The sequence below is a fragment of the Rhipicephalus microplus genome, chromosome 3 (genome assembly GCF_043290135.1).
Source record: "Rhipicephalus microplus isolate Deutch F79 chromosome 3, USDA_Rmic, whole genome shotgun sequence".
Classification (NCBI taxonomy): Eukaryota; Metazoa; Arthropoda; class Arachnida; order Ixodida; family Ixodidae; genus Rhipicephalus; species Rhipicephalus microplus.
The window spans coordinates 122,969,106-122,993,131 of record NC_134702.1 but is presented as its reverse complement, the minus strand read 5'-3'; positions in this window follow the sequence as shown (position 1 = coordinate 122,993,131).

Genomic DNA, 24,026 nt, shown 5'->3' with positions numbered 1-24,026 from the left:
TCGCAATATAGCTGCGGAAGAGGCAGCTTTCTCATGGCTGAAATACATTCATGATGGTAAGTGTGATGCGAACATTTCGTCTAAGGAGGTCGAAATGCACTAGCGGCCCTTCATGACAATTTATCTAGAAAGTACGTGCGTATCAGGCATGACTTGCTAGAACGAGGATGCAAACAAAAAGTGGTCGAATCTTTAAGGCATTCTGTGAAAATGTCCAACGCAAATTGTTCGGAAGTTAGAGTTCGCACAACGAGTATTGCAGATGCAGTCACGAACAAGGCACTGGTAGGATAATTCCTAAAATCAACCGCGTTAGGTCTCACGCCTTTACTGACCCACATACTCTAACACCACCATAATGTTTCTACTCGGGTGTTTTAAAAGTGGGAAAAAAACGATCCCTTTGCACTAAAAAACACATACATGTGAAAAATAATACAGTACCGTGCTTACGGAGTACGAGGTTGTCTCTTTGATAACCACCTCTCTTTATACAGAGAGGCTTTAAGAGTGACTTCAAGAGGGCCGTTAGTATCAGACGCGCTCTTTGCTTCGACCGTTCGCCGCATGCCAGGTGTCCTACTCGTTAGTCTGTTCCAATTAGAAAGTAGAAACGCTAGCTCTCACGAATTGAAGTGGAGAGAACTGGGATCGCGTTTCGTGATGCACACGTGATGCAGCTTATTTCCTCAGAGACATCATTTTCTGTGTATATATCTTCCGTATCACCTCTCCTGATGAGTGAAGCTAGCCTTTATTTGTGCATTCGAACAGCCAACCTAATGCGAATTCGTCGCGGACGCGTTAGGTATTGCGCGTACGATCCGTCTGAAGACGCACAAGCACGACGGGCGGTTTTCTAACGTAAAACAGCGCAAAACACAATTGGATAACAGCGCTGTCGCATTACTCTCGACCACCGCTTCTTTTGTTGGATGCCAAGCAGGATGCTTCGAATGCATTGAACAAAATGAACGCCGACGCGAAACCACGTTCGGTTTGTTCAAATTGTTGGCTTTTATGTGCTTCTGGGAAAAACGCGCTGCTGGTGAACACATTTGATGACAATAAAAGCTTGTTGTGCTGCAGGCTCACTTCTGTGCAGTCACGAGTACGGTTGTGCATTTGAATGAAGAGTACACGTTGAGTTTTTGTTTTGATAGCACAGATGTGGTCGAGATTGAGCATGTGTCGTATATAAAAAAAACATCACCATCCTGAAGCTGTATGAGCTGATTCACGTGCACTCAATCTGAAGGCAATTATTTTAACTACTCTGCTATCTAGGCACCCTAGCACTGCGTATCATAGCGTTGTATAATATAATATTACATGCAACACCGACAGCCAGGAGTTGATGTCGACCCTTCGTTAAAGCAGCAAAACCGTTCTTTTTTTCCTGCCCCAAATTTGTATTAGCCAGAGTAGATCGTTCATAAATGATGACATGTTTGAGTCATTACCCGTTCTACTAAGAAGCATTGTCTCCATGCTGTGTATGAGGACACAAGAAGAATGTGGACCACATGCCAAATGAATGTCGTGATGGCAAATAACGCAGTCAACTGTGAATAAAGCAGTATAACAAAAAAAGAAGCAGGAAAGAATGAAACATAAGGCAGGAAACAAAAAAAACATGCGATGTCACCAATAAAGTCAATCACTGCAATATTGAGTCGCAGCGCGAATACTTTGGCTTCAGTCTAGAAACCTGAATGACTTCAGTTTGAGAGGGGGGGGGGGGGACGTTTCCAAGTGGCTTCTGGGAGAAGTTCGTGAGTAGGATCACAGAGATGTCGCGCGACCTAGTGAGTGGTGAAGGAGTGGCGCAGTAGCCTTTATAAATGGCAGTGCTGTGGGTCCACACCGAAACTTCATCACGAGGCTTAAAAGTATCGTCTCAGTGATGGAAAGTCTATAGCCTGAGCCTTCTATCTGGAGCTTCCCGTCACTGAATACGGCATAAAGTGACTTAACGGGCCTCCTTGGCACCTTAGGAGAACATGACAGCATGCGTGTAAACTCAGGTAGTCAGTCGGGAAGAGTACAGTATTGAGCATCGCGGTCACCTCAAGGCCGTGAACTAAGGGAATGGGGTGAGACCATTATTTTCTTTAACCGGCAATTTTTACGCAGAAGTGATTTAAGGAAGGCTATCATCCCAATTGTAGTGGTCAATGAGCACATGAACTGACATGATATCGGCAATCATTTTGTTGAGTCGCTCCGCTTGCTCGTTCAATCACGGGAGGCAAGCGATTGTTTTGCTATTTTACTTGCCACTTAGTCTAAAGAATTTCTGTATAATCTGTGTGGTGAATCCTGTCCTGCAATTAGCAATGGCAGCCGGCACGTCATGATGAAGGACGGTGCCGTTAACAAAAAAAGTGGACGACCTCTGCTGTGGGGCCTTTGTATCACAGAAGTGTGTTCAGTAATTTGTAGCGACCATAATCCACTAATTACCGGAAGAAGATATGAGCAGTGATCCCAGAAATTTTATGCCAATTTAATGAAAAGGCGCGTTCAGTGAGCCTATTGGTTGTAGCAGTTCTGCTGGTCTTAAACGTAGATGTCGACGTTGCTGGCGACATGTGCGAACGTAGTGTGGCGGCCTGGGCAATACGTGGTTAGTAGTAGGAGTGGCAAGTTTGTTGCAACGAGTGCGTGTAGTTAAGGTGTCCATACGACGACTCGTCGTGACAAGCACGTAAAAGTCAGCACGAAGCGTGTTTCGCGAGACAAGTAGAAGCGTAGCTTGTGTATCATGGAAGTTCTTATAAGGCACTTCACTTTGGAAACACACAGAGGCTAGATGGCACGCGAAACATCGCGGGATGGTGGTAAATATTGCGCATTTTCAGGTATTCTATGAGTGAGATGAGCTCAGAGTCGTTACTCTGTTTCTCACACAAGCTGCTTGCTCTCACAGCAGAAAGTGCCCCTGTCTTCAAGGTAGGTGTTCGCGTTTTCAACCAGTGCACTTCAGAGACAGTAAGCCTGTATGTTTTCACCCAATCACATGTACCAATGTGACGTCAAATATTTGTATCCGATGGCTTTATATTGCTGGAGAACCTGAGGGATCTTTTAGATTTACGAGCTATTAAAGAAAATGATGATCGCTAATCAGTCTGAATAAATATGGCCAAATTTTGCTATGAATTAATTTATTGATATATGGGGTTTAACGTCTCGAAACCACCATATGATTATGAGAGGCGCAGTGGTTAAGGGCTCCGGTAATTTCCACCACCTGGGGTTCTATAACGTGCACCCAAATCTGAGTACACGGGACTACAGCGTTTCCACCTCCGTCGGAAATGCAGCCGCGGCAGCCGGGATTCGGTCTCACAACCTGCGGGTCAGCAGCCGAGTACCTCAGCCACTAGACCACCGTGGTGGGACAACTTTGCTATCGTTTAGGCAACAACTACGCATTCTTTTTTTGTTGCAGAGTTGTTTTCCTGTGATTTGGATAACGTTCTGGTCGCATACGAATTCACGCACACTGTGTCAATGTGCCTTTTAAACAAAACGAGGCCCAGCCCGACGTTGCTGGCATCTTTGTGTACCTCCGTGTCGGCGTTTTTGTGAATGACTCAGTACGGAGCCTCTAGTTAATTTTTGAGAGTGTCGAAAGCATGCGCTAATCTTGACTCCAAACAAATGGGACATCGTCTATTGCAGTCTAGTTAAGTGGTTTAGTGACCTTCGATAGGTTTTTGACAAAGCACCTGTAGTACGCCCACAGCCCATGAAATCTGTGTGGGTGGTGCTTATTTGTTGACATGGGGAATTCCACAATGGCGCTGGTTTTCACCAGCACTGGGCCAATCCTGGCATGGCTTATAACCTGGCCAAAAAGCTTCAGTGCTCCGCATTTTACATCGTGCCTTCTCAGGTTTGAAAGAAAGTCCCGCTGTTCTAATTACCTTAAAGACTACTTGCAGACGTTGGACGTGTTTAACGTGTCTTTAACTACCACCTTGTCGTCAAGGTAAACCAAACAATATTCGTTCGAGCCCTGTCTGAGCGGCATTCACAATTTTTCGTAAAGTAGTGGAGGCTGAACATCTTGTCCGTCTTGTTTTTGTGGCAAGCAGGTATTCTACCGTACCACCCGTTGTGTGCGAGGAAAATCGGACAAAATAACGTATTCCGCTTCGAAATGTAGTGATAATAACTTTCATGTAGCAGTAAACACATGCGTCCTGTATGCAAGCTTCACAATATAACACGAAATATTTAATTTGTTAAGATATTTAGGTGAGCGTCACAGCGGACCCAGCCAATGAGCGGAGACGCCATCTGCGCATGCGCGGGGAGGTGTCACATCCAGTTACTAAGCGAGACAGTCGCTAGATAATTTATTCTCCTGAACAAAGCACGAGTTGAAGGCACCCGTAAATCATAAAAGTAGCTAATTTCTCGTGCCTAATCTGGCGACACGGCTAATGCCAACAATAGTAGAAAGACAACGACCAGGGAGCATTCGCCCAAAAGGAGGGAGCGAAAAAAAGTATATAAAAAGATGGAGGACACGGTCCAAGGAGTCTGAGCTCTGCGATTTTTACAGCTTCTTCAACTTTTTTCAACAGTTGGCGCAGCTACGCAATAGGCTGTCTCCGCTGAAGCAAGCGGGGATGACTGAGTGGTCTCTCTTCACTGTTCTGTGGCGCACCACTCCTCCATCCGCCACTACGCTGGGTACACTGGCGCGCAGAGCCGCGCAGCTGTTACTAATACTCCGTGGTACAAGCGGGCGTTGGCATCGGGCGTCGGAACATGCGATTATCACAACGACTTCATGGTTTAAAGTAAAAACCGATTTCAAGAGAGACATATGCTACTGCGCGTATTTCCATAGAACCACGTACCACGGACCTATGAAGTTCGAAAACATTTCGTGCTCATAAGGTTGGTTTAAAGCATGCTACCCATTATACAGAATGCAGCCGTATGCGAAAGCTTTGCTCACGCAATCCACTTGCAACTTTATTGAATACATAATAGGAACACTCAACTTAATCTCGTAACATCATACAATAAAATGTATACACCTAGTGGTAGAGTACGCACTAGGGGTAGTAGACCACTATCGCGTGAAACTTCTATTGGTGCATCTTAACGATCATCTAATTTCTGGCGCTTTTTGAGGACGTATTGTTAGAACGTATCACTGCTTGTTCGCGTTCACTGAAGCCACCTGCTCACGTTATAAGTGGCTCACCTGGATGTTGACATTAGCAAAAGCAGCTGTTTGCATTCTTACTAAAGCCGGAGTATTGGAGACGTGTGGTGGACAAGAAAACTTGGTTCCTCATCGGTCATGCTCGCCGCTTTCTTTTCATGCGCCCCAACCACCTGATGAAGAGGTTTCCTGTGGTTCACCAAAATATTCATTAAACTTGATGATTGCTTAGTGATATCGAGGACTTTAAAAAGTTACATAGGTGTCCATCTATATCGCAGCCATGTTTCCAATGGATAACTGCGTATGTTGTATGACTATTTGCACACTTTCAACTTGCACTAATCAACACATCGGTTCAATTACCTCTTATAGTTCATTACGTGGGCCTATCAACTGATTATGAGATCGTTAATTTTAAAAACCTTATACAGTAAGGACAACTTCTAAAATTCTCAATTACTTGTTTAAAATGAGCCAATTTTTTTATTCAGATTTATCACTAGAAGAGTTTTACAACCCTCATAATGCTGCTCTAAGATTTTGCTTGTTATATTGTAACGTGACCTCTGAAATTAGTCTGTCAGCACTTTCCCAGCTTAACAAATTATGTGGGGATACAATGACCACCAAAGAATAGCCAACGCCACCGAGGAAAGAAGAGGTATAAATGAAACGCTAATACTAGGACGTTTGCTGATACAAAAGCAAATCAGCTACTGGACGACACGAAGATCCATGACAAAAAACATATTCTGTCTGTTTACACAAAATAATTTTGTGAAGTTAATGACAGCTAAGTAATATTTAACACCAATACAAATGTAATCTATCTTTCTGTCTGAGGTGTATTTGTTCCTAACGTAATCAGTTCAAAGTGAACAAACTGACTTACTAAATATGCTAAAAAGAAACACTATAGATAACTCGTAGGCCACGTTCATTCTTAATCATTTAATAAACGTATAGACAAAAAAATTATCAGTACGAACTCTGTGCTTCCACACAAACATTTTTCGTCAACAACATCCATTCACACCTTCGTCGAGCTTTAGCTCGATTGACATGCACGTTCTCATCGATTTGGTTACAGCTGTGTTTATTACTTTCCGTGGATTGTTTCACCGCAGTATCTGCCTACTAAACCCATTCGCAAAAACTATTATTTCAGCGTAATCAAACAAAGAAGAAACCGCTAGACAGGAAGAATAGCTGCATATATTTGTATAGTGCAGATAGCGATTAAGTAATTGTTGCTCTATAATTGAATAAAGTTATCCCGTGCAAATAAATGGTCTCAAAATATTATAAGGAAAATATTCAGCATATGCAATAAAATGATCGCGGTTAACAGTGTGAGAACTCTGCCTGAATTAGGTGGCTTGAGTGCCACTGTATGATCAATGAGTTATTGCTTAGTGGTATCGAAACACAAAACGCCCTCTACATGAAAATTTGCTGAGCCATTTGACCCCGGTGCATTGTCCCACAGTACACTACTTTTAATAACTTTGGACACGCTTATTCACTGTGTCCTTTTCTGGTGTTTTTCGGCGCACTCTCTAATATTATAGGATAAGCAAAAAACTGATTTCCCAACGTACATCTCTGAAGGTGCTATATCTTCGGTATTTCCCGCAGACATATTTGTAGAAGTCATAGCACGGGTCAGCGGAAGAGTCGAGCTGGGTCCGTAGGCTATTGGCCAAGTTGCGGCAAAGAGGCCCGACACATTCATCTCCCTGTAGGTGTGATGGTGGAACGAGATGTCTCTCTTCAGGTGGCGTAGTCGTCGAGATATTTTTAGGAAGCGGTGAAGACGCTGCCGTTGGCTGTGTCACCCTGGGCGCCGAAGTTTTGGGAACATATAGGGCAGATAATGTGTCCACCTGTAGTAGGAGAAAAACAAGGTAGTTCATGTCAAAGTGATCATTGTATTGAGAGACTCTGCAGTGCACACCACCATTAAAAAGCATTTGAACAAAACACTGTCATGCGAAAGCAAACGCACCAACTCTCCTACATCTCCGCGAAAATCAAACGATAATCCGATTTGTGTGGTCGAAGAAGCACTTAAACTTTGCGAAGTGTGCCATTTGTTATTTGCTTTTGCTGTCATAAGATTATAAACTTATTTATAGGTATATGTTAGGTTTCCATATTTGTTCTCTTACAAGACAATTTTTCAGTCGGCTCACCGTTTTTAATTATAGCCATATTCAGTACTACCAGTATGTTTGTTAACACAATAGGTGAACTTGTGCTGTAAGGTTAAACTACGTGGCAAAAAATGTTAGCTCTACCTTCCGCAAAAGCAAACAAAATATAAGAAGACCACACTGCCATTTTACTGTATATAGCGTCTGTCTCATTACACCGACGTCGATCTTTGGGCACTATCGGCATTTTTTTACCTGAATTAAACGCATCTCATTTCAGGTACTGCGAAGTCAAGTAGGAACGGAGTTAATATTCAGGTTTTCTGAAATCGCTCAAAAACACTGAGAAAAACACAGTAAACTCGTTCAATAGGTGAAACAGTATACGGCATACGAGGATACATATAGTTACCCTTGTGTCAAAGTTGTGTATTTTTAATTAGTCAAAGGAAAACTAATGAGAGACGAGAACGTGATTACAGAAACTTTGTACTGAGATGCAAGGCTTGAAGACACTTAGCAACCTTGAAAGTGGCTTAAGGATTTGTTAATTAACACACTATTTGGCCTATATGTTCAATAAAAGCATTTATTGCGGTCATGTTGAAAGCGGACCAGTTCTTGTGATTCATTTCTTCTTCAGTAAAAAGATGAAAAAAATAATTCAGCCACATACGCGAACAAATTCTTGTGGTATTAGTGAGTTAGATTGTTAAAACAGGTAAAGCGCTAACTTCTAAGCTACGCGCTAACTTCTGTAGGATTCGATCTGGCGTAAGAAGACATGGTCAACTGAGCTAATGGTTTTCATGTTCTTCATGTTCCCGAACCACACAAATTTGTTTGGAACTCTTGACTTCATACTGTACACAACTACAGGCAAGACATTGTAATGACGACTCGCAAGTTCATGTGCCTACATCAAAAATACTTGCCTTAGAGTGGCACTTCTCCTACAACCGGGTACGTGAGGTAGAAGTTCTTGTGCCAAAAGTTAAAAAGCTTGAAGAGACAGCTAGCGTCAGCGTGAGGCCGACAGTTAATTCAAGAAACTTAGAAGAAACTAGCATCAACAAAGGTCGAGTAAAGCGAACAGAACCTAGAATTCGGAAGCTGGAACACATGATTGTTGAGGGCTTTTTCTACGTGCATAATTGTCATGTTGACTCTGTGGGAATACAACCTCAGACAGTTGCAGAAAAGCAAAGTGGGTGCACTTGGATCACATGACCCCACGCACACTGAAACCGTTGTTCTAAACTTGTCTTCGCACCTTACCACTGTATCTGAAGTTACGGTTTCATGCATGGTTAAGCTTCAATTCTATAGCGTGTAAAAGAAACCAACGAGAGTCGTCTTGACAGAGAACGAAGCCTTCGGACAGATTGCTCTCGAATTACGAGACGGCGCTCGTCTCTTCACCATCGGCGTTTTTTTCGAAGTAGTGAATACATAGCCCCCCAACTAGGTATTCACCAGGCTGAGAAATACGCCTTTAAGACCCTCTAGAACAACGCCCCCAACGCCATACTTTCTGCAGACAAGCGAAATGCCGTTGAAAAGTGTGATAATAAGATTGTTGATTTACTTTCCCATGGGGAATTTATATAACAATTTACAGAGTAATGCCATGATGTGCCTTCAAGCGAAGCATCGTAAATTGCTCTCGAAGACATTTAGGTTTGACAGCCTGAAGCTAAAGAACTTTTATTGTCGCCTGCTATTAACAAATTGGTCTGAGCCTCCCATTTATGGTTTACCAAAGGTACACAACCCTGGCGTTCCACTAGGGTCTATGATCGACTTTAAAAGAACGTCAATGCACCGACGTTTGGGTAAACTAAACAAATTGTCGGACCTGATCACCAGGAAAACTGCCACACACGTTGCCAGTTCAACTGCTTACGCTTATAATGTGCTTGACCTTTGCCCAGATACAGATGACGTAAATGTGGCCTTTGGCGTAACCGCTGTTTATTTCTGTTCCTGTTGACTTGGCTGGAGGTTTCTACAAAGAGAAAATGCTGGCGGACAAAATACTTGTTTAGTGCCCGCTTTTGCAGTCACAGGACATGTATAAGTTGTTGGAAGTTTTCTCAAGCAACATGTCGTTCGCCTATCGTGAGCAGCCTTATAGGCAGATTCACAGAACTGCCATGAAAGTTGCACCTTCCTTACTATAGCCAATTCGATCATGGAAGTAATTCAACAGAAGTGCCTTTTGTAAGTCGCTCCAGCACCCTACATATTCGTCCGCTACATGCACGACTGCTTCTATACCATAAAGAAGAATATTTACCCATAGCTAGTGTGCCCTCTCAACTGAATAGGAAGAGTTAAAATTTACCGCAGAGTATGTGTACCAATTTTTCTACACGTCAAATTGAGGTGAACCGGTGCTTGTCGTTTGCTTGTCGTTTGTTTGTTGTGCATAGGAAAAGTGACGCATACACAACACGTTGCTTCAAGTTTGAATTGTACTGCCTAGGCTGCCGCAAAGCGATCGGTAGGTTCATTGTGTTGTGTCGTGGGTAACATATATTTGCTCGATTGACGACAAGGCGAGGGAAAGAAACTTGAGACAAAATGTCACTGACAATTGCCGAACGAGCAGTCGAAGAACTTCATCAAGCATGTTGTCGTGTTGAAGATTGTTCTCTCATTTCCTAACCATCCCAGGTCAAGTCATTTCAAATGCGCACTGGCGGCCTATCTGTTCTTTGGGTGACGCAGCTCATCATTTCAAAGCATGACCTAGGCGTTGCGCAGATGGCCTCAAACAAGCTGAGTAAACACCTAGTTAACGCAAAATATCATTCAGCGCAACATATACTCTAGTTTTGTTTATGACATACCATGCTCACAGTGTTACAAGGTTATATCAGTGAAACTGGCAAGATCATCAGATGAAGCAGCATCAAAAAATTTGAGAAATACCTTGAAAACATCAAAATTGCCTAGCACGCCGTTATCCACAGCAATTGATTGATATGTGGGGTTTAACGTCCGAAAACCACCATATGATTATGAGAGACGCTATTCGCAGCAATTGAAGCGATTGGAATAGCAAGGTTCTAAATGACAATAAAAATATTTAACCCAGTAGAGCACTTTTGGAATCTACGTTCATTCATACAACGGGGTATACTCATAACTGCACATGTGGCAACCTGCCAATCACCTACAGCCTTACACCTCTTTATAAGGTCATATTTTAGCATAAAAAGCAACTTGCAGCTTTTGCTGGCTCAGTGTGGTCAATAAAAAACGCCAGGCCTGTGAAGAACGCGCTGCACTGTCGCAGCGGAAGCTAGAAGAGCGGCCTTTTAGAGCATGTTCAAAAGACTCACTGGGTAACTACTGCAATGGGGCATTATTAATAAACTTTTGTGTAGTAGGCCGGCATTCGCTGCTATAATTTTCGTCATTCTTCTGAGAAGCGTGGTATCCGCTAAACACTTGGAAGGAATTTCGTGCCAATTATTCATGCAGTGGCTGACAACGATGAGGAATTAAGACTGAAGTGGATGTGCGCCACAGTTATTAGGGGAACAAGAACAAGTTCCCGTAACGTGTTAGAGCATCAGTCGACCCACTCGTTATGCTGTTCGCATTATGTGACAAATGGTAGTTCTTTTGTTGTTTCAAAACGCTTTATAAGTGGAATAACGCGATTGCTTTCCTGACATCAACCCTGCCTAAGGGAAGTTTGCCAACAAGTCACAAGCAACAGCGTAGCTCAGTGGTAGAACACTGCGCTGACACCCAGCGGACCCGGATTTCGAGCCTCCTGTGTTGTTAGTGCTAGTTTTTTTTTGTTCTAATTTCGCGCGATGTGGTTACGGACACCGTGGCGGTGGCGGGCAACTGTGCGTGACCCGAGTTGTGATCTCATAACAGCTCTCGCTGTAAAAACAACTCAGTAGACTATTACGTCTTAGAAGGATGACGTGATTATGATTATCTCAGCCGTGGAAGGCTCCAGAATGTTTTATTATCTGGTGTTCTTTAACGCACAGTGACATCACACAGGATACCTGCATCGACAAAGTCAGCCTCCGCCAGACAGCCGTAGAAGCATGCTATGCAGCAAAGACATCCTTCCGCCATTAACTGCCAAATGGTGTTCTATGTTGTGTCAACCTAACACGAATATACATTGCGCAGGTCTCGTGTCTCTTTACTGAATAAACGTTGAAATATACATGTTTGATGGCACGAGTCACTTTCGAGGTACACCAATTTTTATGACGAAACCCTCAATCTTTAGTTTTATCAATAGTTCTAAAGCAACGAATGATATGCTCGATTGGCAATCGGTGAAAACGTCTGCATTTTAGGTATTTTTCTGTACACAAATAATATTCCCTGAAATAAACATGCTTTGGAGATTAGGAATTACAGGGTCAGAAGACGTAACCTGCGAAGGGTGGCCCGTTCCTTTTGGGCTGTCAGCGCAATAATGCTATGAAAAATAACAAGCTACAGGGACCTAAATGTGCGACGCATGGGGTGGTTCTGCTCTTAAATAGAGCCTACGTTCTTCGTGAACAAGGTATGGTGATGGTTGCTACCATTTAGGACAGCTTAAAGCCCTTTGTAACAGTACGTTGCCTGAACTAAACCACCTTGCCTGCCGTGGTGGTCTAGTGGTTTTGACAATCGACTGCTAATCCAAAAGGTCACAGAATTAAATCCAGGTTGCACTGCGGCGTCCCGTGCGCTCAGATTTTGGAGAAAGTTAAATTACCTCAGGTGGTCGAAATTTCCGGAAGCTTTCCCTACGGCGTCTATCATAATTATATGGGGATGTTAAACCTCTATTATTATATTAACTAAACAACCTTTCTTGAAGTTGCCACCTTCATTGCTAGAGTTTCTTGGATGGCGTTGCCAAGTCCTTGCGGAAAAACCACCTCTTGCTGTTGCCTTTTTGCCAACCTTCATCATCATCATCATCATCATCATCAGCCTGACTACGTCCACTGCAGGACAAAGGCCTCTCCCATGTTCCGCCAGTTAACCCGGTCCTGTGCTTGCTGCTGCCAATTCATACCCGCAAACTTCTTAATCTCATCTGCCCACCTAACCTTCTGTCTCCCCCTAACCCGCTTCTCTTCTCTGGGAATCCAGTCAGTTACCCTTAATGACCAGCGGTTATCCTGTCTACGCGCTACATGCCCTGCCCATGTCCATTTCTTCTTCTTGATTTCAGCTATGATACCCTTAACCCCCGTTTGTTCCCTAATCCACTCTGCTCTCTTCTTGTCTCTTAAGGTTACACCTACCATTTTTCTTTCCATTGCTCGCTGCGTCGTTCTCAATTTCAGCTGAACCCTCTTTGTAAGACTCCAGGTTTCTGCTCCGTAGCTAAGTACCGGCAAGATACAGCTGTTATATACCTTCCTCTTGAGGGATAGTAGCAATCTACCTGTCATAATTTGAGAGTGCTTGCCGAATGTGCTCCACCCCATTCTTATTCTTCTAGTTACTTCAATCTCGTGGTTCGGCTCTGCGGTTCTTACCTGCCCTAAGTAGACATAGTCTTTTACAACTTCAAGTGCACTATTACCTATCTCGAAGCACTGCTCCTTGCCGAGGTAGTTGTACATTACTTTCGTTTTCTGCAGATTAATTTTAAGACCCACCTCTCTGCTCTCCTTGTCTAACTCCGTAATCATGAGTTGCAATTCGTCCCCCGAGTTACTCAGCAATGCAATGTCATCGGCGAAGCACAGGTTACTAAGGTATTCTCCATTGACTCTTATTCCTAACTGTTCCCATTCTAGGCTTCCGAAAACCTCCTGTAAGCACGCGGTAAATAGCATTGGGGAAATTGTGTCCCCCTGCCTTACACCCTTCTTGATTGGTATTCTGTTGCTTTCTTTATGAAGCACTATGGTAGCAGTTGATCCCCTGTAGATTTCTTCCAGAATGTTTATATATACTTCATCTATGCCCTGATTCCGCAGTTTTTGCATGACGGCTGATATTTCTACTGAATCAAACGCCTTCTCGTAATCTATGAAGGCTATGTATAGTGGTTGGTTATACTCTGAGCATTTCTCTATTACCTGATTGATAGTATGAATGTGGTCAATTGTTGAGTAGCCTGTTCGAAATCCTGCTTGTTCCTTTGGTTGATTGAATTATAATGTTTTCTTTACTCTGTTAGCAATTACCTTTGTAAATAGCTTGTATACCACAGAGAGCAAGCTGATTGACCTGTAATTCTTCAAGTCCTTGTCATCTCCTTTCTTATGTATTAAGATGATGTTAGCGTTCTTCCAAGACTCTGGTACTCTTCCCGTCAGGAGACACCTCGTAAACAGGGCGGCTAGTTTTTCTAACACAATCTGTCCTCCATCTTTCAGCAGATCTGATGTTACCTGATCCTCACCAGCAGCTTTGCCCCTTTGCATGCTCTCCAAAGCTTTTCTGACTTCTTCTTTCATTACTGGTGAGGTGTAATCTGGGTTACTGCTAGTTCTTATAGTATTAAGGTCGTGGTTGTCTCGGCTACTGTACAGATCTCTGTAAAACTCCTCCGCTATTTTAACTATCCTATTCATATTGGTAGTTATTTTGCCTTCCTTCCTTCCTTCACAGAGGGCCAATTACTTTTGATTTTATGTTGAGAGAAGAAATTCAAACAGTGCTCCCTTTAAAAGACGCAGAACATTTGAGGAAGGGGTGCCAGTGTAGTAAGTGTTCAGACAAGTGTCTTTCTGTTGATTAAAAAAAACCGTCCACGTGTCAGGACGTTAGTCCCGTTACACTTGTTTTTGCCGTTATTGTTGATTTTAGTAAAAACCATCATATGCTCATTTCCCTTCGTTCGAGCCAAGACAAATCTGATGTCGCTCCTGACATCTGTGCCAGCTTGTGCCTTAGTTTGTGCGAAGCCGAGGCATAACGACGAGAAGGAATGCCACAGAATTGAAAACTGTACGCGAATCTAAATGTAAAGTGGCTGTCGATTGTAGCTAATGTTGCTACAAGTAAGTACCATCCTTTCTGTTAAAATATGATCTGGACCTTATGTCGTCATTCTTCTCACCATGATGTCATCCGTGACTGCCGACTGCTCGGTGATGAGGTATGCGAATAAACGTGCGCAGCTCAGCAGTCCTAACAGCAGAACAATCAGGCCGGTTAGGAAAAGAATGGTCCAACGACGCTTCTGGCCCTCCTCACTGCCAAACTGTAAAGCAAAGCATGAAGAGAGAATCCTTCGCACACGGGTCGTCAACATAAATATCATCAACTGGTTCCGAAGCTATGAGAAGTATTATAGCGATACTGACAGTTTTGATTTATCAGAGAATTTCGATACTCCGTGGTGTCTGAAGGAGTACAAGAAATGTTGTACTGAAATCTTAGACGTATTATTCATTTCACTCAATAAATAAACCATTCGTGAATTTCTGAACATCGCGGAGTTATGTTGCACTCTAGACGACACAGAATAATTCTGAGCCGATTTCAGACGCACAGAGCCTATGTTTTTTTACTGCTTGGCGCTAGTTAGTGTAATACGCAAGCACTTATGGTATCGCGTGAAATCTCCAACTACACTTGAGACAATAGCTTCCAACAAAAAACAGCTACTATTGAATAGTCGCCGAAAAACTGGCTACCAGCTTTTTCGGGCTGCTCCTAGTTTATACCTACCGGACGAAACATGCCAAAACACGTCCACGACAGGCATAATCAAAAAGAGTTGGATGTTGGGTTAATTTGTGTTGAAGAATTTGATGGAAATGACTTCGCATAAAACAACAATGAAGAAGAAGTTACCGACACCAGTGCTGGTGTTGTACCTGCCGTGGTAGTCTAGTGACTAAGAAACTCGGCTGCTGATCCCCCGGTTGCGGGATTAAATCCCTGCCAGAGCGGCTGCATTTTCAAAAGAGGCAAAAATCCTTGAAGTGCGTGTGCTTAGATTTAGCTGCACAAAAAAACACCAGAGATGGTAGAAAGTACCGGGGCAGTTCACTACGGCGTCTCTCATAATCATATGGTGGTTTTGAAACGCTATATCTTAACAAATATAATTGTAATAGTGCTGGTGTTGCATACGCTACTTAAACGGAGGCATATTACCTATGTTCTCTAAACCTGCGATGCGATGCTTTAATAGCTCTACACTTTCATTTGCCCTTTGATGTGCGAAAAAAATTACAATTCATGTTCCAGACCTTCCATTTGCAAAAAGCTTGGAGGAGCATCAGGATTACATAGAAGCCTTCTAGTCTGGCGTTTCGCGTAGCATGTTAGCTATCGGTAAACGCGAGGTTAGGCTAGTGAAAGAGAAAACCGATGACATTACCATATTCCGGCAAAGGGGACTGGTGCCTTCCAGAAACAGAGCCAGTGAACCTATGCGCAGAAAATTCAGGTGCTTCCTTGAGTCCGAAACGAAGCAGCGTTTCTAGGTACACCGCTTCGGACGGCCCTGTTCACGTGCCAAGAGCGCTTTCTTTTTCTTCACATCAGCAGTGGCACCCCGTGCCAAAAACATCAAAAAGAGAAGCTGCATTAGATGCAGTGAACGCTCTAGTGGGTCACCTTCTTAAGTATTTTCTAGTGGTTCTATAGGTACAGTGTCTAGAAATATACCGTCTAGTGTGCTGAGAGCGCGCATTCTGTAAGAGAGAGGGTGGTCCCAGATGTTATGATTCCACTCAGAAGCCACAAGTGACGCTGCGTGTCGACAGGGTGCACGAACGCGCGAAATTCAACTTGTGCTGTTGCTGCCGGAACCTCGCCCCGTTTAAAATCAGTGTGTTACAGCTACCATCTGATTTACTGTGAAGTTCGACGGCGTCGTATGTGCACTGCAACACCCTGAGATGTTAAAAGCTAAGCGGCAATGCAAAGAAAGGACGTGTATTGTGCAGCTGTGTCAAGGAAGTTATCGGTCGAACAAGAAAAAGGTGTCTTGTTACCCGCGCTAATGGATCCAGCGCGGTTTCCTGAATGAAAAAGTAAGATCAAGACGGTAGACAGAAGGCTGAATCCGAAGGCTGTCGTGTAAGAAAAGCATTCTGAGAGTGACTCCATCAAACTATCTTATTGGATTTGGGTGAATGGTGTCAGGAACGAAATCGCCCTTTAGACATAATTTGAAATATCAATATTTATCTGAAAATATTGAAAATATTCTTTCAAATTTCATTCACACAGTTTTTCTCTCATTTCAACGTCTGACAATCTTTCCAACAACTTTTTGGGTATCATATGCGGCGAGTGTCAGATTGTTCATTGGCATGTTATCATTCTTTGTTTTCCCTCGAATCCTAATAGAATGCAGGCTAAAAGGTAAAGATTTTTGGGTCTTCTGTGATAATTCTTGGTCTCAAGAACAAAGCACATTTTTAAAAGCAACTCTGCTGGTTAGGGACCACCTGGTGGCACCGTTTTTTGGCTGGCTATTGACTATATAAGAACAAGGGTGACAGAAAATTTTCAACAAAGTGCCTTATGCACCACGATAGACAGGATGGATCAAGTGGCGCCATGGCTCTATTTTCACAACGAGAGTGGGAAAGGGCTGAGAAGAGGGTTCTTAGTAGTACATCAATAGGCCCAGGTGGCATTCCAATTACGATGATAAAGCCATTGGGTCAGAAGTCTAAACAGACTTTGAGAAAGGCCGTGAGAAAAACAATATTCGATGCTCAAGTCCCGGATGGATAGAAACTTAGCAGGATGAGCATGATCTAAAAAGGAAAGGGGGACAAAGCTGACAAAAACAACTACCGTCCTATAACAGTGACATAAGTGGTGTACAGGCTAACAACGCAGATTATAAAGGAAAGACTGCAGGCATGAATAAAGGATGAGGGGGTGCTGGGGGAACTGCAGAATGGATTTCGAAAACACAGGAGCTTGGAAGACAATCTGATCTCACTAACGCAGTGCATCAAAATAGCACAAAAGGAACACAGGCCCCTGTGGCTAGCATTTTCGGGATACTATTCTCCCGCTCCACCAGACTGCTGTGGGCGACGACAATCCAGCCGCCTGCTGAGGCAATGGCAGCGGTACAGGCGTCGGCGCCGTAGAAACAAACAGGACAGCAACTATGCGCACATCCTATCTCGGGGGAGTGGATGATGGGCCGTATATTTCGCACTGTGTCTTGATTTCGTGAGAAGTGCTTGGGTTGATAATGTGCCTGCCGTACATTCGTATCTTATATTGTGCTGCGTGCAGTGTATGCTTGCTGTTCCTTCTCATGTGTGCATTACTTTTGCGTTTTTGTGTGTTTGCTGTGTAATTCTTCACGCTGCTGTATTGTACGTTTTCTTACTATTTTGTGTATTCTTTGCATTGTATTATTGTGAATCTGTTGTGTGGAGGAATGCACATCAACTTCATTTCAATGGGGGATGATGTGGTGACGTGATTTTAGTTCCGGTTTCGGAACCGGTTGGCTGGGCCCTAGAGGGCGTTGTACATATGTATATAACAGCGTGCTGGTGTACATAAAGGGAGTTCCTGCTTGGCTACCGGCTGCTGCGTACCTCGCGATGGACGGCGCTTCACCGCCGTGCTCTCAGTTCTCCGTGTGGCGGGTGAACCGCACGATAATACAGTTAGAGCACTTGAAACTGCGTGGTTATCATCACTGCGCAGCACCAAACTTACGTGAACCCTTCCCGTGAAGCTCCCGTGTATACAAGCTGACGCAGGACCATTTCAGTGTATAACGAACGCTATGCGTGCAGCGCATACCCATGGCAAGGGTGACGGATGATTAATTTTGTGTATCAACCCGAATTTCAAAATCATAAACGATAGGGTGCAGAAGATTATGTCATCAATGTCGATAATTGAAATCCCCAAGTGGAAGCAAACAATGAAAATCACTGGAGACGGAATCAAACCGTAGCATGCTGCGTGGCAGAGAGGCTATCACCACTGAGCCACCCGGTGCTTTGCGAGAATACTTCGCCTTGCCGAATTCGCCCAAATGATTGGCTTAGTAACAATGGTCACAAATTGATTGTTGTAGGAATTTTTGCGCTAACGCAAGCGAATTCAGATCAGGATTCATTCTACAAGTCTTCTTACAGAATTCTTCGCGTTTACCGAATGACCTTTCTTAGTGTGGATAAATTAGTCAGGAAACAATTCACATCACAATGCTTCATCTGAGTTCGGGTGGACCATCGAGAAGCCGAGAAGGTGATTGCAAGCGCGTCGTCCTTCGTTGCCGCTAAGTCAAAGGGCGTATTTCGCTACAATACATTGGCCATGAATGGAGGGGACAATGATAATGATCATGATAGCCTATATGTCTGCCTCACACCCTAACTGGCCAAGAAAGAATGACTTAGATGAAATGTATCACACACAAATTGTATATAAATATTACAGTATAGTTGGTGTGACGAAATAAATTTTTACTAAATTAGAGATTTTCCATCAAAACCGTCTTTATTGGATTAAAATCTTTCCACAGCGGAAACAGTGCTCCGGTGACCATGACCTAATCAGGAGGCTGCCAGGGAGAGAATATTAGAAATAAACAAATTCAATGTAATTTTACTCAAGGCCACTTTAGGAATGTTTTTCTCGGAAATATGGTGCAGTTGCGCGGTAAAAGTAATGATTCGTTGCTTCATCCTTGTTGAAAAATGAGCGAAGTAAAGGAGCTAGCCTGTCTCTGTGGTGATATCTTGTTCTTTTTCACATTCTACTGTGGCTCAAACACAAAATAGAGTTTTGCCAAGAATTGAGGAGTCTCAAGAACTCTTGTGGAACTTTAAAATATTGAAGGTTAGAGTTGCTCACTCAAATGTCGAAAATATAATGCTACAGAAAATAAAGGATATCGAAACAGTATGTCGTGTTTTGATGTCCAACGAAGACATATTTTATTTCTACAACCGCCCGCTAGGTCGAACACACATCGTTACTTATCCGATCCACACTGGTGACGCTCCGCTCATCCATAGGCGTCTCTATCGTGTGTCGGCGGCAGAACGTCACGCCATACGAACAGAGGTCGAGAAAATATTGTCCAAGGACTCTACCGAGCCCTCCTCCAGTCCATGGGCGTCCCCAGTCGTTTTAGTGTAAAATAAGGACAATAATTGGAGGTTCTGCATGGATTATTGTCATCTCAACAAGATCACCAATACGGACGCTCACCCACTTCCGCGTATTGATCACGCAATAGACTGCTTACATGATGCCAGTTATTTGTTTTCGATGGATTTGTGTTCTGGCTACTGGAAAATTGTAGCCGATGACAGAGACTACGAGAAAATGGCGTCCCCCCTCCCCCCCAGACTGTCTCTACCAATTCAAAGTGAAGCCTTTGGGACAATGTAATGCCCCGGCCACCTTCAAACGGATGATGGGCTATCTTCTACGTGGTTTTTATTGCTTCATATGCTTGTGTTATCTTGACGACGTTATTGTTTTTTCACCGACTTTCGTCAGCCACCTCTACTGGCTCTCGGCCATCCTTGACGTCTTCCGACGAGCGGGCATAAAAGTGAATTCTCTCTCTTCTCTCTCATCTGTTGGGTACCTTCAGTCCATAGCTATCCCCAGCGAACCATTCTTTCGTGTCGGCATAAACCTCCTTGGTCCTCCTTGCCGACGTCGTCTGCGGGTAACAGGCGGGTGGCTGTAGCGACTTTTTATACGACAACCTATGTCATTATGTGCGCCCTTCCTTTCAGCTGTGCAACCGATGTCGCTGACTTTCTTCTCCATCAAGTCATCTTACACCATGATGCCCCGCGTCAGTTCCAGACTGATCGAGGTATATGTTTCCTTTCGAAAGTTGTCGACGACCTTCTCCACTCTTGTGCAACGTCTTACAAGTTCAGCACGGCTCACTATCCGCAAAGAAATAGACACACTGAGCGCTTGAACCATACACTAACGAACATGCTATCCATATACGTATCTGAGGATGACCTGGATTGAGACTGCACGTTATTATTCGTAACGTTTTTCTATATTTCGTTCCGTCACGACACTACTGGTTATTCTCCATTTTATCTGTTGTATGACCGTGACCCGCTCTCACCTCTCGACTCCCTACTTCCTCCTGAGGCAAACTCAACCACGTTTTACGCTTACGACGCCATTGTTCGCGCGGCGACCGCACGTCGCGTTGCCCGTGATCATCTCCTGGCACCTCAGGCCAACCAACAGCGCCATTCCGACTGTCACCACCACGACGTGAGTTTCAGTATCGCTCCCTGGTCTTGCTCTGGCTGCCTTCGTGTCGCTTAGGCTTGAGTGAGAAACTCCTGCCGCGCTACGCGCTACGTCGGGCCTTACTGAGTTCTTCGTCGAAATATTGAAGTCATCTTTAATTTTTACTCGCCATTTTAATCAGCAGACCTCACGTAACGAGGGGATGAATGTAACACGTTTACATGGTTCGCCCTCAGGGTAAGGCAAAAGGAGGATCCGAATCTCCTGACCAGGCCCTACCGCACTGGGGCAGCAGAAGCAACGGGTTTAAAAACAAGTCAACTTGGTAAATTCACTTCACTTGGTAACTTTCACTTCACAAATAATAATAATATTCGGCGATTGCATTGTAAAGTTATTAAAAGTTATTGTTATTACTATGGCTAATTACCACACTATTGGTGTTTGCTGTTTTTATTGCATTATTGCTTATGTTTTTACTGTTACTACATTCTTACTTCATGTTCATTACTGTCACTACGTTATTACTATAATTGGTGAATATAAGCTTACTATATTATGATTATGTCCTTGTTGATTCAGAATTTTCCAATACGTGATCTTGCCGCTAACTCCCAAGACTTCGTCCACCTCACGAGCTACTGAGACTGTGCATGTTTCCCGCCTGAAGCCCTACGTCACGTTGACTGATTCGATGCATCCAGACGGCGCTTTTGCAGCAGGGAGTTAATGTTACGTACGTGTTAGTGCCAGTGTCAACTAGAGGACGCTTCTACATTTAAAAGTGGTTGAAGTGCCTCGGGCTCAGAACCGATTGTGTCGCACTAGCCCACAGCATCTGCAACTGTAACTTCAGCTCTACACGTATCAATGTTTTAAATTGACATATTAAATACCGTGACCAGGGAGGGGGATTCAGCGTATGACGGTGATTGTCTTACAAGTCACTGATGCCCACTGGGAGAAGGTTCCCTTAAAAGATCGCTAGTGTATGAAGCAAGTATTCAGAGTTAGAACGCGAGAGAGCTTGTTTCGCATAAATCCTGGTGCTTGTGGGGGCGTTGATACCGCAGGTTGCGGCTGTAAAATTAGTTTTTATGAACGAAAGCTTGAGATAGACTGAAATAAGTAAATAATCTAAGCATTATATTGTAGTAGAGTATAGCCAAAACACCATTTTTTGCGCGACGAGGTACCGCATGCGTGTTATTCCTGAGCCATTTCATAGATCAGTGCATAGAGCAGCTGCTGCCACATTACCACTACCACAATCCTACACAAGAATGACTGTAAAATAGTTTAAGGCTCTGACAGTAAAATAAAGGAACCTGCTTGTGTAGCCACATCTTTGCTCATAGGGGGCTACAAAATTACCCGCTTGTCACGAAGGGATGCTTCGCCGCTGAAGACATGCTAGTTTGAAACGTTTCAGCCCCAAATATATTGTACAGAAAGAATTTTTTCTGTCGTTTCTGACTTCATTACCAACTGAAGAGACCGAAAAGAGTGTAATATGAGCAATCCAAGAGCACAGCAATGCAAACGACATCATGTCCTACATAAACAGCTTAATGACAACGAAAAGTGAACACGGTTTGTATAAACAGTGCTTTTTAAAGTTTACTTTGTTAAACTGTGTAATTTATGTGAATCTAGCACGTATAAACCGTACATTATTAAGTGCATCTAGAAAGATTAAAAGCAAGTGTTTGTTTTCAGGACACGCCCACATTTATTTCTATTATATGTCCATCTTCCAAATATGAGCACTTTTCAAGATCTAGCTTCATACATGTTGCCGAATCCTCTTTCACTGCAGGAAAGTATCCTTCAGTCATGCTCCCCCGTGATTTCCTTCCATCTCCATCGCAAATCAATCACATGTTTCAAAAAAGTATTCGAGTTCCTAAAATAGAATCTCGTTCCTGGAGCCTTCTAGCAAATGAGCGAAATAAATCGTGGCGAGTTTCTGGAACAGTGTAGGAAGGCGTGCGGCGTTTCGTTTTCCACATTTTTTTTATTCCTGGTCTAGCGTGGACGTCTACAGACGCTGTCGTTATTGCTGGCGTCTTCTTGTCTCGTGCTGTCTCGAACGCGGGGAGCAGCTGCGTACAACTTCGTTTTTTGCGAGACGCTGACGGCTTGCCATAGGATAATGACACGAAATCAGTAGCTTACTCCGAGACTAGGTCTGTGGATTAGCGTGCAATGCATTCAGATATGTGAGCCACTGAGTCCTGATTAGCGAAACAGAGAAAGAGATAGGGCGAGCAAACACAGACACAAGAAGGTGGTCAGGACACCACTAATGTTTGTGGTGCTCTAGAACGAACTAAACTCTCCACGGTAGTTTGTCGTGTCCTGAATTTCTTCTCGTTCACGTGTTTGCATGACATTTTTTAGAATATGTGTTGGTGTCAGGTATATTGAACGTGATGATAGCGCATAGCTGAGGGTGTCACATGAATCGTAGGCAACGCCCACTTTGTAAATATTTAGTTCAATTTTCGTTAAGAGAAAAGTACGGTAGCTGCCGCGGTTATAATACATAATCAGTAAAGTTGCATAAACTATGTGGTGGCGGCGTTGTCTTTTTCTTATTTGGTATTTGATACAACCAAAAAATACCGGCCGACAAGCAGTTGTAGTGTACCAACAACTATACAAATAGTCAAGAACGAACTCAGTCTATATCATTTGCACGTTCCATTCACAAAATCCCAGATATGACAAACAACACTTGTAAGAACGGCGCCACATGAGGGCGCTGTTTTTGAGTTATCAACTATTGTGGCAGCAATTTTGCACTGAACTTTGAAGAGTTCTGAGCTGCTCTATTGCAGATACATCCCCCACTTCTCTGACAGTCTGAGTTATTTCTCTCACAGCCTGCAGCTACAGTGCATCGTATCTTTTTATAAGACCAGAGCGTCTAAGAGGTTAGATCCATAATTTATTACTGTTAACTTTATTGCCCTGTTTGTGTTGATTGATTGAACGATTGATTGATTGATTGATTGATTAATAATTTGACTGATTGATTGATATGTGGGGTATAACGTCCCAAAACTACCGCATGGTTATGAGAGACGCCGTAGTGAAGGGCTCTGGAAATTTCGACCTCCTGGGCTTCTTTAGGGTGCTCTCTATTCTGAGCATAGGGGCCTAAAACATTTCTTCCGCCATCGGAATTGCAGCCTTCGCAGCCGGGATTTTAACCCGTGACCAGTGGGTCAGCAGCCGTGTACCTTATCCGCCAAACCGCTGTTATGGGGCTGTTTGCGGTAAATGTGTGTGGCGCTACAATCAAACGCAGTCATCATCTTGAAATGCTCACGCTCTGAGTCCTGCACGTTCCACTGTTCGTCAAATCTGGTCGCACAGGTCGACTACCAGTCTTGTAGAACATGGTGAGTTAATTTTTGCGCTAACAATTTGCTGAGCAATAACGTCTCCAAACAACACAGTCTTAATAATCTCCG